At 33.4% G+C, this 16,128-nt stretch overlaps 1 long non-coding RNA gene across 1 annotated transcript; it reads right to left on the reverse strand.

Annotated features, from left to right (window-relative positions):
- Window positions 1-259: 259 nt before the first annotated feature.
- LOC136339202 (uncharacterized) lies at window positions 260-10,825 on the reverse strand. The gene is made up of 3 exons (XR_010732095.1): window positions 10,474-10,825; window positions 1,288-2,468; window positions 260-1,002 (listed from the first exon to the last, which is right to left on the reverse strand). It is a non-coding gene; the product is annotated as an uncharacterized lncRNA (long non-coding RNA).
- Window positions 10,826-16,128: the final 5,303 nt, after the last annotated feature.

A 16,128-nucleotide genomic window follows, 5' to 3' on the forward strand; every position in this document is an offset into this window, starting at 1 on the left:
GAATAAAAAAAAAGTAAAGAACATAAAATGAACAATGAAAAAAGTAAAGAAAAAAAGATAACTGAAACGAAAATATAAAAATTAAACATGATAAAAAAGAAAAGAAAATTAATAATAAAAAAATTGAAGCTAAAAGAAAGAAAACAAAAATATTTAAAATAAAAAGAAATGATAAATATAGAAAAAGAATAAAATATAAAAATTAGCAATAGGAAAAATTAAGAAAACAATAAGTAGCAACAAATAAAAAATTGATCAAGAGACAATAAATTTAAAATAAAATGATAATAAAACTCAAAGAGAAAAAATTAAGAAAAAAATAAGAATTGAAAAATAAAAAATGATATTAATAAAAGAGGAAAAAAATTTTTTAAAACCGTTCTGTTAGAGGAGCCATCTTAAACTGATATATTTTCTGAGGTAACTTGTACAGTAACTTGTGAATCTAAATTATTATGACGATGAAGAAATTCAAACAAATATAAATAAACGACCGGGTGAATTGTTAGAGAGCCGAACGATCGAAAAAATTAGAAAAGAAAAAGTTACTAGGAAAACCTGTACTTTAGCTCCCATTTTTTCATTTCCCGAACCTTCACGAATAATGACTAACCCGAAAAATGCTTAATCTAAACTTAAATACGGGGTCGTTCGCGCCATATCAGATACTCTGTGGAATGTATTGTAATCGACTTGAACGTTAGAGAGATTAAAATATTGAAGTTACGTTTTTACAAAATACTATGATGAGTTTTGAAATTACTGGAAAATTATTGTCAAATGGTGTGAACGATCCTGTACCTAGGATATTTCTTCTCTGTACGTGACGTGAATTGGCTGTGAGAAAATCTTCTTTCTGTTCTTGTTGAATCCTCCTTATCCACTGCAGAGTCTCGAAGCTATGTAACTATGTTGCTACGGTGCTGTTGTTTTTTGTCTTTGTGCTGCTCCTATCGTCGTATCCTCCTCCTCCTCCTCCTCTTTTTATATCCTTTGGTTAACCTAAAAAAAAAAAAGGCTTGTAACATTTGTGCTGTTAAGGAAAAAAAAAAATTGGTGATGTATCGAAGGAATTATTTATTGTTAAAAGGACGAGTGCCTATTTTTTTAAATGAAAAATTTAGTTTTTAATGTAATGTAATACACACTTTGAATTTATTATAATATTTTTTCTGACTGCATTCTAACAACAATTGACGAGGCCCTTCCTAAATTCATTCCCTGTATTATGTTGGAAATAAGCACTCGATAATCGAATACAAATCGACTTTAACTTTCTGTGCTTACCTTAGATTTTTTCTTCTTCACCGTGTTCCTGCTCCTTTTTACTTTGCTTACAAATTTACTTTAGTCGATAAAGAAAACTTCGATATGTTCCTGGCCCCCCTTGATCTCGTCGTAGAGAACCCTTGTAAAAAACATGTTACGTGTTCAGTGTTTGCTAAAGGGGGCAAACGATGACATCCTGCCTCTTCGTTGGTCACTCAGACTCTTTCGAGTCAAAGTTCTGGTCGAGCTAAATCTACCTACCTACTGAAAATGTGTTAAAGTGTGTCTTTTGTAAAAGCTAGATGTGTGAATCGATTAATGAGGAGCGAATTTAGGCAAATGTGGAAATTTTTGTCCAAAATTTCCCTGTACCACTTGCTTACTTGCTCGTTAGGGTTCTTCGAGAACCTTAAACTTGAAGTTGGTGGTGCAATCTTCTTTCTAGGTGACCAGGATTTGAGGTGCTACGTCTTGTGAACCCTACGTTTTACCTATTTTAGCGAGTCGCCCCCTACCGTGTGTAGGTGACGCCCTCACTACCTGCAGCCTCGATAACCATATCGAGCCACTTCCCATTGGTGTGCCTCCTTGCTGCTGCCAAGTTTTCCTCTTCTTTGCCCTGTTGAAGTTTTATTTCGGGTTCTTACCTTGTGTACCTCGACGTCCATTTTGAGCCCCCTTGTGTGAACGAACGATTCGAGGAGGATTTCGTGGACGACACGACGTACCTATATATTTTCACTTTCACTCTAAACGTTTGAGTCTGGATCTGAATCTTTCCTCTTGAAACTAGTGGATTGATTCGAGAACAAAGAAATAAGGAATGGCGAATTATTCCTTTGTTCTGTTGTGAGGATTCCCCGTTCACTTTCCGACTTGTGACCGTCGGCTCCCTCTGAGATTGCCCTCCGGTACTGCTCGTGTGCTCGTGCTCGCTTTTTTACGATTCGATACGATTGGATTGGATTGGGTGGTTCTACCGGTAAATCCCGGATGAAGGCAAAAGGAAGGGTCCGTTCTGTCCCGTACCTACTTTGGTGGCAGAAAAGGCAAAGACAGAAAAGTAGAAAAGTGGACTTACTCAGATGTAATCCTCCGAGAAAAGGCACTGATTCACTATTTCACTATTCACTCACTATTGTTCTGGCCACATTAAGTCGGTCCTCGCACTTGGTAACTTCAGCTTCAGAGATCCATCCCTGGAAAAGAAAGAAGGAAATGAGACAGATACCAATTCAAATCAGTTAGAATTTCACTTTTTCATATTTTTCAATTTGGCGTGGATTCGTTTCTATTTTTCCATTTTCTGAACTAACCTGAGCTTTTTTTTTTGAACTAACCCGGGTTGTTTATTTTTGTATTTCTGTACTAACCTGACTTCTTTTCTTTTTTTTTTCTTACCAACCCGGGTTGTCGTGCTTAATACTAAATAAAACAACTGTAGATATTCTCATTGTTTCTTATTTCACACACACAATTCCACAAACAACAATAATTAAACAAAGAACAATTAAAAAAACATAATAAAAAGAATATAAATAAAAGAAATAACAAAAAAGTACAATAAAGATAAAATTAAAATAAATAAATAAAAAATGATAATGATAACGAAAGAATGTTAAAAATATAAATAAAGAAGAAATTAAAAAGAATAAAAGTAATATGAATTAAAAAAAACAATTAAACAAAAAAAAATGATAAAAAAGAAAATAATAAAGAATAAAAATTAAGAAGTGAAATAATCAATTACAAACAAAAGAAAAAAAATGATTTAGAAAATTGAATAATAAAAAAATTAAGGAACGAAAGTTAAAAATCTAAATAAAGAAAAACAAATGAATAAAAAAATAAAGACAATAAGAATTTAAAAGATAAAAAAAAAGAATAAAAATTAAACGAAAATGAACAATGAAAAAGAGAAAATGAAAAATGAATGAGAATAAAAAATAAAAAATTAAGAAAGAAACATGAATAAGAAAACGAAAGAAATAAAAAAAGAATGAATTCAAATAAGAAAATGAGAAAAGCAAAATAAAAAAAAAAAGAATAAAAAATTATGAAAGGAAAATGATAATAAAAAACAAAAAAAAAAGATAATAAAAGCGAAAGAACAAATTAAAAATTAAGAAATGAAAAATGAATGAAATAAAAATTAAGAAAAGAAAATAAATAAAAAATAAAGAAAATGAACAATGAAAAAAAAGATAATAGAAACGAAAGTATAAAAATTAAACATGATAAAAAAGAAAATTAATAATAAAAAAATTGAAGCTAAAAGAAAGAAAACAAAAATAAAGAAACTGAATGATAAAAAAATTAAAAAATAAATGAATATTAAAAACCAAAGAGAAAAAAATAAAGAAAAAATAAAAATATTTAAAATAAAAAGAAATGATAAATATAGAAAAAGAATAAAATATAAAAATTAGAAAGAGGAAAAATTAAGAAAACAATAAGTAACAACAAATAAAAAATGATCAAGAGAAAACAATAAATTAAAAAACAAAAATGATAATAAAACTGAAAGAGATAAAATTAAAAATAAAAATGAGAATTAAAAAACATGATAAAAGCAAGAATAAAATATAAAAATTAAAATGAAAAAAATTAAAATAAGACAATAAGAATTTAAACAAAATTATAAAAGAGAAAGATTTAAAAATAAAGAAAAGAAAATGAATAATAATAAAAAAATGAATATGTAGTACAAATTATACAAATCAAATAAAAATCAAATTAATAAAAATATTTTAAAAAATATATGTGTGTCGGAGATTTGTTAGTTCTTAAGTTTTTAATGTAAAATTTGAGTTGAACAGGTTGACAGGTTGACGGGTTTATCGTGGAGATGAAGAGAACGTAGGACGAGGTCACTAGTCACTATTACCGACGCAATTAAGGGCCGTGTGTGAAGTTTCGGTCCGTGGGAAAACCAGGACCAGGACCATGACGAACAAGTACCGTTCCCTTGAGTCGAGAGGACCACGGGGAATGGAAATGGAAACTGTGGAGAAGGCAGTAATTAAAAAGAAGGGAAGTGAATTCGTTAGCCTTGCCTTACTATCCATTTACTTAATAAAACATTAAAATTATCAATGATATATATGTGTCGAAGTAATGTTAACGATGTTCTCCGTCATTGATAATTTTTTCGTATCGATTGATGGTATGATAAAAAAATAAAAACGAGGCTCACGAATTCACTACTGCTCGACGGCTACCTTCCTTCTTTTTTTTTGTTAATTATTGTCTTCTTCGCGGTTCCCGTTCCATTTCCAATGGTACCTGTTCGTCCTGGTTTTCACGAATGGCCCTTATTGCCAACTCAAATTTTACATTTCTAGACTTGAGAACTGATAAATCTCCGACGTATATATATATATACGGGGTTATTCAGATTCGACGCTCGTCGTGGAGATCAAAGTAACCGTGAGAGATACGAGGCGGGTTAAATGGGGGCGAAGTTATACGATTTGGAATATTCCGAAAGGAACGTTATAATTGCCACTTTTTATCTTCTAGAAAATACTTAAGTCGTGTTTGAAATTTCACGTTTAGATTTCCTGCAACCTGCAATTTGATGAAAAATGATTTTGCTAAGAGTGCTTTGAAAAACAAGAACGAGGATACTTTGTTGTGACGTTTCAAGTTAATAAATTTAAGGAAACGTTTATGTTTGATACGTCATTTCGTTAAAATTCAAAAAAGGTGGCGATTATAACGTGCTATTCGTTTTTAATTATTTTTTCGGATATCTCCGGAAGTAATGGGAATTTTCCTAATTTTAAAAGGGCGTTTTGTCGAGCTCCGAATTGTACGACTTCGCCCCGATTTGACCCACCTCGTATCTCTTACGGTTACTGAGATCTCAATGATGAGCGTCGAATCTGAATGATCCTGTGTGTAATACACTTACAAATCAAAATTAAAACAAAAAAATTTCAAGAGTACACCGTAATTCTAGTTAAGGGAGACAAAAACAGATATCTTGAAATCGGAAGGATGTCCTTACGACAAAAAAATATAAAGGGTGTCCCACAAGTGTTTCATTATATTTCGGTGGGTAATAGTGCGTTGAAAAATAATATGACTCCCTATATAAACCATATTCCAATAACGCTTCGTTAAGAAGATACAGGGTGATATGTTCAAAACCGTTTGAGATATGTAAGTGAAATTTGGCACGTTTTGAGAGTTAATGTAGACGCATTTATTTATGCAAAAGGGCTAGTTTTCGTTTCGCCAGTGACGTGCGTACGGACACCTCTCGGCACATTTTTAAAGAAAAACATGGTGCGCCACTGCTTTTTATCAAAATAAAAATTATTTTTAGAAGTTTAATTTCGTTTAGAAGAAAAATGCTCGCTCGACTCTTTTTCGTCCGACGTATCGTTTGCCAGTAAAAAATTGAATACCGTCTATATGCACGATATTCTCTAAATGGTTTTAATAGTTAGTTAATAATAAGTTTGTTTTAAATATTATTAATTTGCTATAACATTATAGAAATTGTTCAATACATAATCGAGCTCGCCTGTTCGTTGATACTCTGATACGTTGAAATATTCCAGGTGTGTTTTAAGTTTAACACCCTGTATCTTCTTAATGAAGCATTATTGGAATATGGTTTATATGGGGAGTCGTATTATTTTTCAATGTACTATTACCCACTGAAATATAATGAAACACTTGTGGGACACCCTGTATATCCAGGGTGAGTCGGGAGGATCGTGCCAAACTTCGGGAACGTGTCGTATGTGAAAAATAAATATAAAAAAAATCAAATGTTATCCGATTTTCGTTTGTTCGCGAGTTATGGCGTAAATAGAATTTTTTAACTAGGATTCTATTTACCATAAACGTACTTTTGGTATTGGTGATATTGATGTATTAGTTGACTTTCGAGGTCTTCAGACCTCACACCGCTACCCAACATTTACTATGATATCTAAACGTTAATTTATAATTTGATTTACGCCGTAACTTGTAAACGAACGAAAATCGGATAACGTTTGAATTTTCTTTTATATTTATTTTTCATGTCTAACACGCTCCCGAAGTTTGGCACGATCCTCCTGACTCGTCCTATATACAATACAAATTATACAAATCAAATAAAAAAAACATAAATAAAATTATTTAAAAAAATATATATGTATGTCGGTGAATAATAGTGTTTGTGTCTATGTCTATGTCTATGAAAAGGGGTGAAGATACCGCGATACCGCGATCGGGATGGGACGAGAGTGGTCTGTGAATTCATCGGTATCGTATAATTAATTGTAGTCTGGTGATTGGTGTCTTTTGTTGGTTAGTGTTTAGCTAGTTATTAATATCGAAGAATAATGGAAAAGCTGAACGACCCTTGTGCTTCTCTGGCGTGTGTGTAAAAATTAAAAGAAATGATAAATTAAAGAAAAGGAAAAAATAATAATGGATAAAATAAAAATGAATCGTACGCGGTGATGATTCTAGATAAGTGAAACGAGCGAATATCTTGTAACCGGGAAGATCTACTAAAAATAAAGGAAAATATATTGAGACCCCCTTTATTTTCGGTACCTCGACTTTTGACGATGTCAATAAATGAGAAAGTTGGAGTGCCGAAAATGAAGAAGTCTGAATATTTCCGGTACCCCAACTTTTAATGTCGATTTTTTTTTGAGTCGCCTTCTTTTCGAAAGTAACGCTCGATTTTCTTTAGAGATTCGAATTCTTCGTTGGCGATGATAAAATGTTTTTACCCCGAACTCACCCCGCGAATGCTACTGGTCCGATTTTATCAAAATTTTGTTCGAACAAATTTTAAATGCACGTTTCTCACAAAGATGGGATGGATTTCGCTTCCCCACATTTTTTTTTGTGGGATCGTTGAACAAAAAAGTAGTTTATGGTCGAGTACCGAAGACCTGAAAATTCGAATAAAAAAACTCTTGTCGAAACTTTACGACTGAAATGCTGGAAAATACTAAACGATCGTTTCGTAAAAAACCGACGTCTGTTGGACTCATTTTTCTTGTGATAAATTTTAATTTACTACAAAATTAATAAAGTTTTATCAAATATTTTTTTTAGTGTCTGTTATAATTGTAAATTTCGTTACTTTTAGCAAAAAAATGTTTCGAGGAAAAATATTTTTACTGCCGATAAAGAATTCGCATCTCCAAAAAAAAGTTGTTGTTACGTTTGAAAAAATGAAGTTGACCTTAAAAAAACAAATTTACGTTATAAAAAGTTGAAGCCCCGAAAATAAAGAAGACTTTGTTTGAATGTTTTTTTTTTGTAGATCTTTGCCTGTCCCCCACTTATCTAAAATCACCCTGTGTGTCGAAAATCGCGTAATGTATCGATCCGCTCCCGAACGATATTCCTGTCGATTACACTTTCTTTACCGTCTTAGTTTTTTAGTTAAAAGAAAAACGACGATGACACTTTAAAACCCTAGTTGGTATAAAGTCACTAATCCTAAATTTCTAGAACCATCGCAAAGAAAAAGAACTGTTAATTTGGAAAGTCCGGTCCTTTCCGAACTATCTTTTCTGATATCCCCTCCTTGCCCCCTGTTCCACCTGACCCGGACGTACTTCGCACTTCGTAAGCTAGGTCTTGCTGTTTCTTTATCCAAACCTAAAATGAGCACTCAAAAAATAGTCGATTGCCTATAATCTCATGTTTGAATTAAAAAAAAAACTCATTGCCTTCCTTTCACTTATCGCCAGGTCACTTTTTTTAAATGTTCTTCTCTTCCCTATTTATTATAAACACGCTAAGTTGTCGACGTATATAATTAATTAAACTGTCCCTTTGATAATTCTTACTGTTTATACGGAAAGTTATATTGCAATAATATTTGAACCACTATGTGAAATGTGGAAAAAGTAAAGAAACAAAAATAAAGGAAGAATGGAAGAATAAACAAAACTGTAAAATCACGTAATGTTGCGAGATTGAATGTAACCTGAAATCGGAAATCGTCTTGGTTAATTTTGAATAGTTATTTGAAATCCGTAATTTCTAGAACCGTTTTGCTTGGTTAAAATTTTTTAACATGAGTTAGTTAACGGAGATTTGCGTTAATGTTAACTTTGAAGTCGACTCGTGTTGCTTGCTTGTATGTACATTTTTTTTAAAATAAATTTCGATATCGAATTTAACTGAGATGTTCCGTGAATCTATACGAGAAATATAAATAAATATGTGTCGGCGACTTGACGTGTTTACGATAAATAGTTCAAAAACAATCCGAAATAGATCACTGATTTGGATGCTTTGGTTTTGGGTTTGGAAAAAGAATAGAACCCGTCGTGTAAAGTGTCGAGTACGACTGAGTCGGGTGAAACGAAACTAGAAAGGGAGATTAGAAAAGATGTCCTGGGAGAAGAGACTACCGATTTCCTAGGAACAAAAAAAGAAAGAAAGGAGGAGTGATGGGTTGTGATTTTTTCGTTGCGATTGTTCTAAAAATCTAGATTGGTGACTTAACACTACTAATACCCGTTGGTGGATTGCTGCTTAAAGTGTCTTAGTCGTTTCTTTTCGAATCGTGTAATCGACGGTATTATTCGAATGTCTTTTGAATTACTGAATTTACCCTGATGAAACCTTGCAGTGACGTATAGCTTTCAATTAAAAAAGAAAAAATAAAAAATAATAAATTACAAAAATAGAAGGACGTTTGTTTTACGTTACGTGAATTATATAAAAGTGAGAATTAATAGTCTCGTCCTTGCTACTAGTACCCCAAAACCGTTTCATGAAAAAAATTAAAAGAAAAACCCGAAAAATATAATAGTGACCTGGCAAATTAATAGTAACCTGAATTAACCCGGCAAATATGTGTGTGTATATGTATATTTTGAAACTACGTTCTCGACTTGAATATAAAAAAAATGAAATCGTTCTGGTTCTGTTAGAGAAGGCATTTTAAACTGACATATTTTCTAAGGTAACTTGTAAAGTAACTTGGGAATCTAAATTATAATATTATGACGATGAAGAAATTCAAATAAATTAAGGACCGAATGAATTGTTAGCCGAACGATCGAAAAAATTATAAAAGAAAAAGTTACGAGGAAAACGTGTACTTTGGCTCCCATTTTTTACGTTTCCCGAACCTTGGCGAATGTTAGATGTTAGCCTAATCGAGCTATACGTCGCTACAAAATTTTGTTAACGTATGCCTGAATTATTGTTGCAAAAGTCACTTTTCGAATATCTCCGGTTAGCCGAGGTTCGCCAACTAATACCAGACACTACACCGTGTATATACGAGATCCTTTTTAAGTAGGAGTTTTCGATTTGTGTCGCGATGTCGACTTCCAAAAATTAAGAGAAATCTTTGTGACGTTTCATATTTTTCCGAAACCTCAAAAACCACCCGAATATCCTGCTCGTTCTAAAATACTGACTGTGATTTTTAATTGTTATTGTTGTTGCTGTTATTATTATATAAATCTAAAGTTCTACTTGGGACATATTCATTCCTGTTTTTTATTCTCTTCTAGTTTTATTTAGTAGGTGTAAAAATTATCTTATTTGTCTTGTTGTCTTGTTTGGTGTCAAAACCCTATTTTTAATAATTTGAAAAAAATCATTTTTAAAGTGAGTTTGTGAAGTGTTTCTTAATTCACATTAAAATTTCAAGTTAAAAAGTTCAAAACTATTTAAATGACCCTTAATGTGTGATATTTTGTAAAGATTGTGTTTTCGCTTAAACTTGTGGAAATGGACTGAACTTATATTAGTTAAAATGTCGCGGTAGATAAAAGTTTCGCGTCTTGTCTAAAAAGTATGAAACGGAATGATTGTTTTGGAGTCGTAAAGAAGTCGTTTTGAGTTGTTTTTGATATTTCGGATTTCTGATAAATTTAACCTGAAGATTCGTATTAAGAAAAGAAAAAGAAAACTCCTACTTGAGACTCGCCCCTTGTGTGAGGGTGTGAGGGAGGATTATTCACCCGATCCGTTCTTTAAAAGTTTGTTGCTAACTCGAATGATGACTACCCCGGAAAACGCTTAATCTAAACTTAAATACTAAATAAAATACAGGGTCGTTCACGCCATATCAGATACTCTGTGGAATGTATTGTAATCGACTTGAACGTTAGAGAGATTAAAGTATTGAAATTATGTTTTTACAAAATACTATGATGAGTTGTGAAATTACTGGAAAATTATTGTCAAATGGCGTGAACGATCTTGTACCTATGATATTTCTTCTCTGTAGGTGACGTGAATCGGCTGTGAGAAAATCTTCTTTCTGTTCTTGTTTAAATCCTCCTTATCCACTGTAGAGTCTCGAAGCTATGTAACTATGTTGCTACGTTGCTGTTGTTTTTTGTCTTTGTGCTGCTGCTGCCGTCGTATTCTCCTCGTCCTCCTCCTCATTTTTTTATATCCTTTGGTTAACCTAAAAAGGCTTGTATCAACAATTGTGCATTTACAAAACAAAAAGAAAAAAAGTGAAGTATTGGAATTATTTCTTAATGCAAATTGTAAATGTACTGTAAATCTACAGGGTGTTTGGTACTTCGATGCAAACGATGCAAATATTTAAAGGAATGAAGAAGAGAATTAAAATTATTTTTTGAATGGACGTTTTGGTAATAATGTAGGTGATCATACCTCCAGAATCAAATGTGTGTATTTACAGTGTGTTTCCTACATAATAATAGGTGAATTAGTAGTTAGGGGTTGGATTGTTCTTTGAGTAATTTTAAGTATTTTATTCTTCAACAGTTTTAGGAAATTTTAAAATTAATTCATTTTAAATAATCCAGTGAGAAACTGTAGCTGTAAATTTTGATAAATTTCGTATAAAACATTTTCCTTACCTTTAGGAAATATACTGTAAATAAATATTAAAAGAAATATACATGTTGGGTGCAAGTTAAGTGAGATCATTAATTTTAAGAGAAGGTTCCTTCTCATATTTTCTCATATTTTATGAAAAAAATCTTCATTTAAACCTGTCCCCTAATTTGCATTAGTTTTATGAATTGTGCGGTTTAGCCCCGATTTTTTAAAAATTATAGAGCTGTATAAACTACACATTTTCATCGAAAATGGAATCGTACCTTTGATAAACTTTTTACAGACTAACTCTGAAACAAATGAGTCAGTGTATGAATGTGTGTATGTTTACCAAAACAATAATAATATACGAGTAAAAATTCTCTCTACGTTGAACTTTCTACTTGTTGTAAATAATGGTTTTTGTTAAAATAGCTGTGTAAGAAATGAAAGGAAAGATCCTACACGTTATAATTTGTTTAAAGAAAAAATAATTCCTTTTATTTGTCTATATTTTACAGCTTCTTACGTTCCCTATAAAATTAAAAAAAAACTAAACTAACCTTGAAGATGTTTTATTGTTAAAATGGATGAATGCCTACTTTTTCAATTAAAAAATTCAGTTATTAATGTAATACACACTTTGTATAACTGTTGTATTTTGAATTTTAAATTAGTTCCCTGTATAGAGACACTACTGCTGTATGATAGTAACCCTTTTTACTTGTACCTTGTTGGAAATAAGCACTCGATATTCAAATTAAAACCAAATTTCTGTGCTTACCTTGGATATTTTCTTCTCCGACAAGTTCTGCTCTCTGCTCCTTTTTACCTTGCTTACGCCAAATGTACCTTACGAATTTACCAATTTACCAAATGCCATTTCTGCTGCTAAAAAAGGTTACTAAAAAATTATTAACAAATACCAACTCCCTGTTCCTCCTGAGAGTCCATGTCGATGAAACTTCGATGTATCCCTGGCCCCCCTTGATCTGGTCAAATTGAACCCGTGTATAAAACGTGTTCAGTGTTTGCTAAAGGGGGCAAACGATGACGTCCTGCCTCTTTGTTGGTCACTCAGACTCTTTCGAGTCAAAGTTCTGGTCGAGCTAAACCTACCTACCTACTGAAAATGTATCAAAGTGTGTCTTTTGTAAAAGCTAGATGTGTGAATCGATTGATGAGGAGCAAATATGGAATATACCACTTGCTTACTTGCTCGTTAAGGTTCTTCGAGAACCTTAAACTTGAAGTTGGTGGTGCCAATCTTCTTTCTAGGTCCCCACGATTTGAGGTGCTGCACCCTGTGAACCCTACGTTTTACCTATTTTAGCGAGTCGCCCCCTACCGTGTGTAGGTGACACCCTCACTACCTGCAGCCTCGATAACCATATCGAGCCACTTTCCAATGGTGTGCCCCCTTGCTGCTGCTGCTGCTGCTGCTGCTGCTGCTAACCTGAACCAAATTTTCCTCTTCTCTGCTCTGTTAGTTTTATTTTGGGTTCTTACCTGATGTACCTTAACGCCCTTTTTCCGCCCCCCATCCCATTTTGAACCCCCCGTTCTGTCGACGACGTTTTTGTCATCTTTATTCCCTCTAAACGTTTGAATCTGGATCGTTCCTCTTGAAATAAGTGGATTGATCCGTTTTTGATTCAAGAACAAGGAATTAATCCTTTGTTCGTTACGTTGTGAGGATAGAACGGGTGGTTCCCGACGATTGCGTCGAATTGAATTGCAACGAATTGCCGTCTGGGACCTTCCCTTTCGCTGACTTTCCGACTTGTGACGATCAGCACCAGCTCCCTCTGAGATGGCCCTTCGGTACCGTTCGATTCCTATCGTGGCCGCAGATGGAACCACCGGTAAAAAACCGTCTCCTCGCAAAATCCTAGAACTTAGACTAGTAAAGTTTTCGGTGGCTCTCGCCGTCTTTTCCCTCGGGATCTGGACCAGTTAACGACAGCGGCACTTGTTGCTGCACCTCTTCGGGGGGCGTCGTGAACGAAGGCCTCATCGGTGCTGGCCCCATTGATGATTCCTCCGTTTGCCCGTTCACCGGGGGGCGACTCCGGCTTGTGGTCGTTGTTGTTCTGCCGGATCTAACAATTGGGTTAAGACCCCCAAAGAGGGGTCGGTCGAGAGGCCGACTCCTCGTCAAGGTACCTGGAGGGTTTATTCTCCACGTATCTTTGCGTTGCGTCCGTTTCTTTGCCGGGCCCTCTTTGGGCCCGGTGTCGTACAGTGTTGCCGGATTGGGCAAGAAATCAAAAAAATAAGGGAATTCTTCCAATGAATGCTTTTCTGAAAATTAGTGGGTTTCCTCAATAATTTTCATCATTGTGGATGTTGGGGGGTCAATTTGCATTAATGAATCATGCAAATTACCCTTCAACATCCCCTCATTACCACCCCCCCTTTGTACCACCTCTCCCATTCACCTTCTTTTGTTATCATTTTTACCTGTAAATCGATTATTTTACATTAACAAATTCAAATTCCATTAAACCAGTGCTAAATAAAGCTTCAATTATTAACAAAGTAATTTTAGTTTTAACAACTTCAAAATCATATTCATTCGTATGTATCTCTGTGTAATGAGTTTAAAGCACTTATCGCTTTAAAAAATGGGAAACGAAAAAAATTGAGGAATCTATCTTTCCCCAATGGCAAATTAGAGCTTTCTAATACCAAAAACATCTCGTTTAATTAAAAATAAACGTTTGTTATAACGAAAGAAGGTGAAAATTATAAAATTATTGCAATTTTCGGAGAGAGACAAAAATGGCAACGTCGCCGCCACGGCGGATACGAAGCGAGGTAACGACGATTCATAGGAAGAATTCCCCGAATGTTTAAGTGTTTAGTATTCACCTATGATGGATTTCTTTAAATGGCAATTTTTAAAGAAAACCATTGGATGAAATTCTGAAAATAATTATATGTACATTAATTAACACTGTTTCTTTATCTATGACTTATTTTTTATGCCACTATTTAAAATGTGCCGTTAAGTTACAATTTTCAATTATTAAACTATCACCAAAGAGTTGGTGGATGGTTTCGAAGACACATTGTTGATACATTGTGGTAGCCACATAAATAAGAACCGTGATAAAGATGTATCAACTAATTTACTATAATGGAAATTTAAACAAAAATTATTGTAATTTTGCTAAAATAAATATTGGTGATACAATGTGTCTTCGTTCATACAATGTAACTTGGTTATACAATGTATGAACTGATTTACTATAAGGGAAATTTAAACAAAAAGTATTGTAATTTTGCTAAAATAAATATTGGTGATATAATGTGTCTTCGTTCATAGAATGTAACTTGGTGATACAACGTATGAACTGATTTACTATAATGGAAATTTAAACAAAGATTATTGTAATTTTGCTAAAATAGATAGTCCCTTCCGATAAACGTTTCTCACATTGTTAATAAAACAATACCCTAAGATGAAATAAGCAAATTTCTCCAAATAAATGCTAAATATATGAGAACCTTTGAAAGTATAAAAGTGGTTGCTTTCGAAAGAGCCAAAATTGACAAATGATTAGGGCTTGAATCACCGAAAAGGCAGGCGCGCCCCATTCACACTTGAAACGCAGGAAAGTCCAATTTTACTTATTCTAAATTGCAATTGAAAATGATAGACCAAAGCTGACTGTACCTACCTTGGTGAAGGCTGTGGAGCCGTGGAAAAGCCCTACTTTCTCAACCATCCCAGAAATTGAGAACCCAACTGATGCTATATCCCGAAGACTCTGAAGGATAATGATAGTTTCTTGCTGTGGTGGGTAGTAGAATTCTTTTCGCTTCGTCGGAGTGGAACGCTTCAGTTTCAGTACTAAAACCAGAGGAATAGTTTTGGGTAATTTCCAATTGCAGGGGCACAGTCGATGAATATAATGTGGTCCTCTACGAAAGGAATGCTACTTTGGGACAATGTCGACGATAAGTTTTGATTGCGTTTGAAGGAGGGGAAATTTTATTATTAGTTCTCATATTTCGGGAATAGAGGAGCCTATACTTTGCAAAACAGGACTTTTTGGAAGATCCTCTAGGAACGGGTTTCCTTTTTTTTTCTTACCTCTTTCGTGGTTCCGTAGATAGTCTTTTAATCTACAGGGAAGATACCCGTTCTTATTATTTGCTTTTCGGTTTTAAATGAGATTATATTTTTATTTCAAGTCTAAAACTTTCAATTAATTTCCACTTTTCGTTTATTGAAAACAAATGAAGAACTTTCGCGGTCCGATTACACTGACGCGCGCATGTCATAATTGTCATTCGAAATGTTCGGATAATTACCGTAAAAACATCTCTGGCAGTGTTTACGAGAAAGGTTCATAGAGAGCGCCATAGAAAAAAAAATAAAGATTCGATTTAAATTTTCGTTTAATGATAAAAAACATATGCGTGAGCCAATTCGCAATTATGAAAATTTCTAACAAATCGAGGGCCTTCTGTCTGAGGTGGCCTTTAACTGTTTGGTTCCAATTTCTGAATTCCATTCGAGTGATAATTTCGTCAACTTCATCTGAAAAGAATGTTCGATGTTTTCTTCTTTTTTTTTCATTAAAACATAGTAATTTATCATAGCATTACCTTGCTTATGTACTATTTCACTTAACTGGATCAGTATTTCATATACGTTAATATCTTTTTACACTTCTAAAATCCCTGTTGACAAACAGTTTTTCCTCGTTAACCTTCAAACTTTCTAATATTTTCGAACGCCTGGAAAGCTTTATTTCCTATTGACTACATTTATGTCCATAATTGTGGAATGAATTTGATATCATTCTTTTTTTTAGAATTTTTAGGTTCGTTGTTATAACAAAATTTCCTCTTTAATACTATTTTTAAATTGGTTTCTATACATATAAATACAATTTTGAAGTACAATTAAATAGTAACATAGAGTGTCTAATTCTCTGCTTCAGATAATGAAAAAGTCTGTATTACTCAAATACGTACATTTTCGTTTTCATAGATTTCCCATCCTTGATCCTGATAATTTAGAATATTCCACTAGGGATTTAATGTCGGAAT

The sequence above is a fragment of the Euwallacea fornicatus genome, chromosome 1, assembly GCF_040115645.1.
Source record: "Euwallacea fornicatus isolate EFF26 chromosome 1, ASM4011564v1, whole genome shotgun sequence".
NCBI lineage: Eukaryota > Metazoa > Arthropoda > Insecta > Coleoptera > Curculionidae > Euwallacea > Euwallacea fornicatus.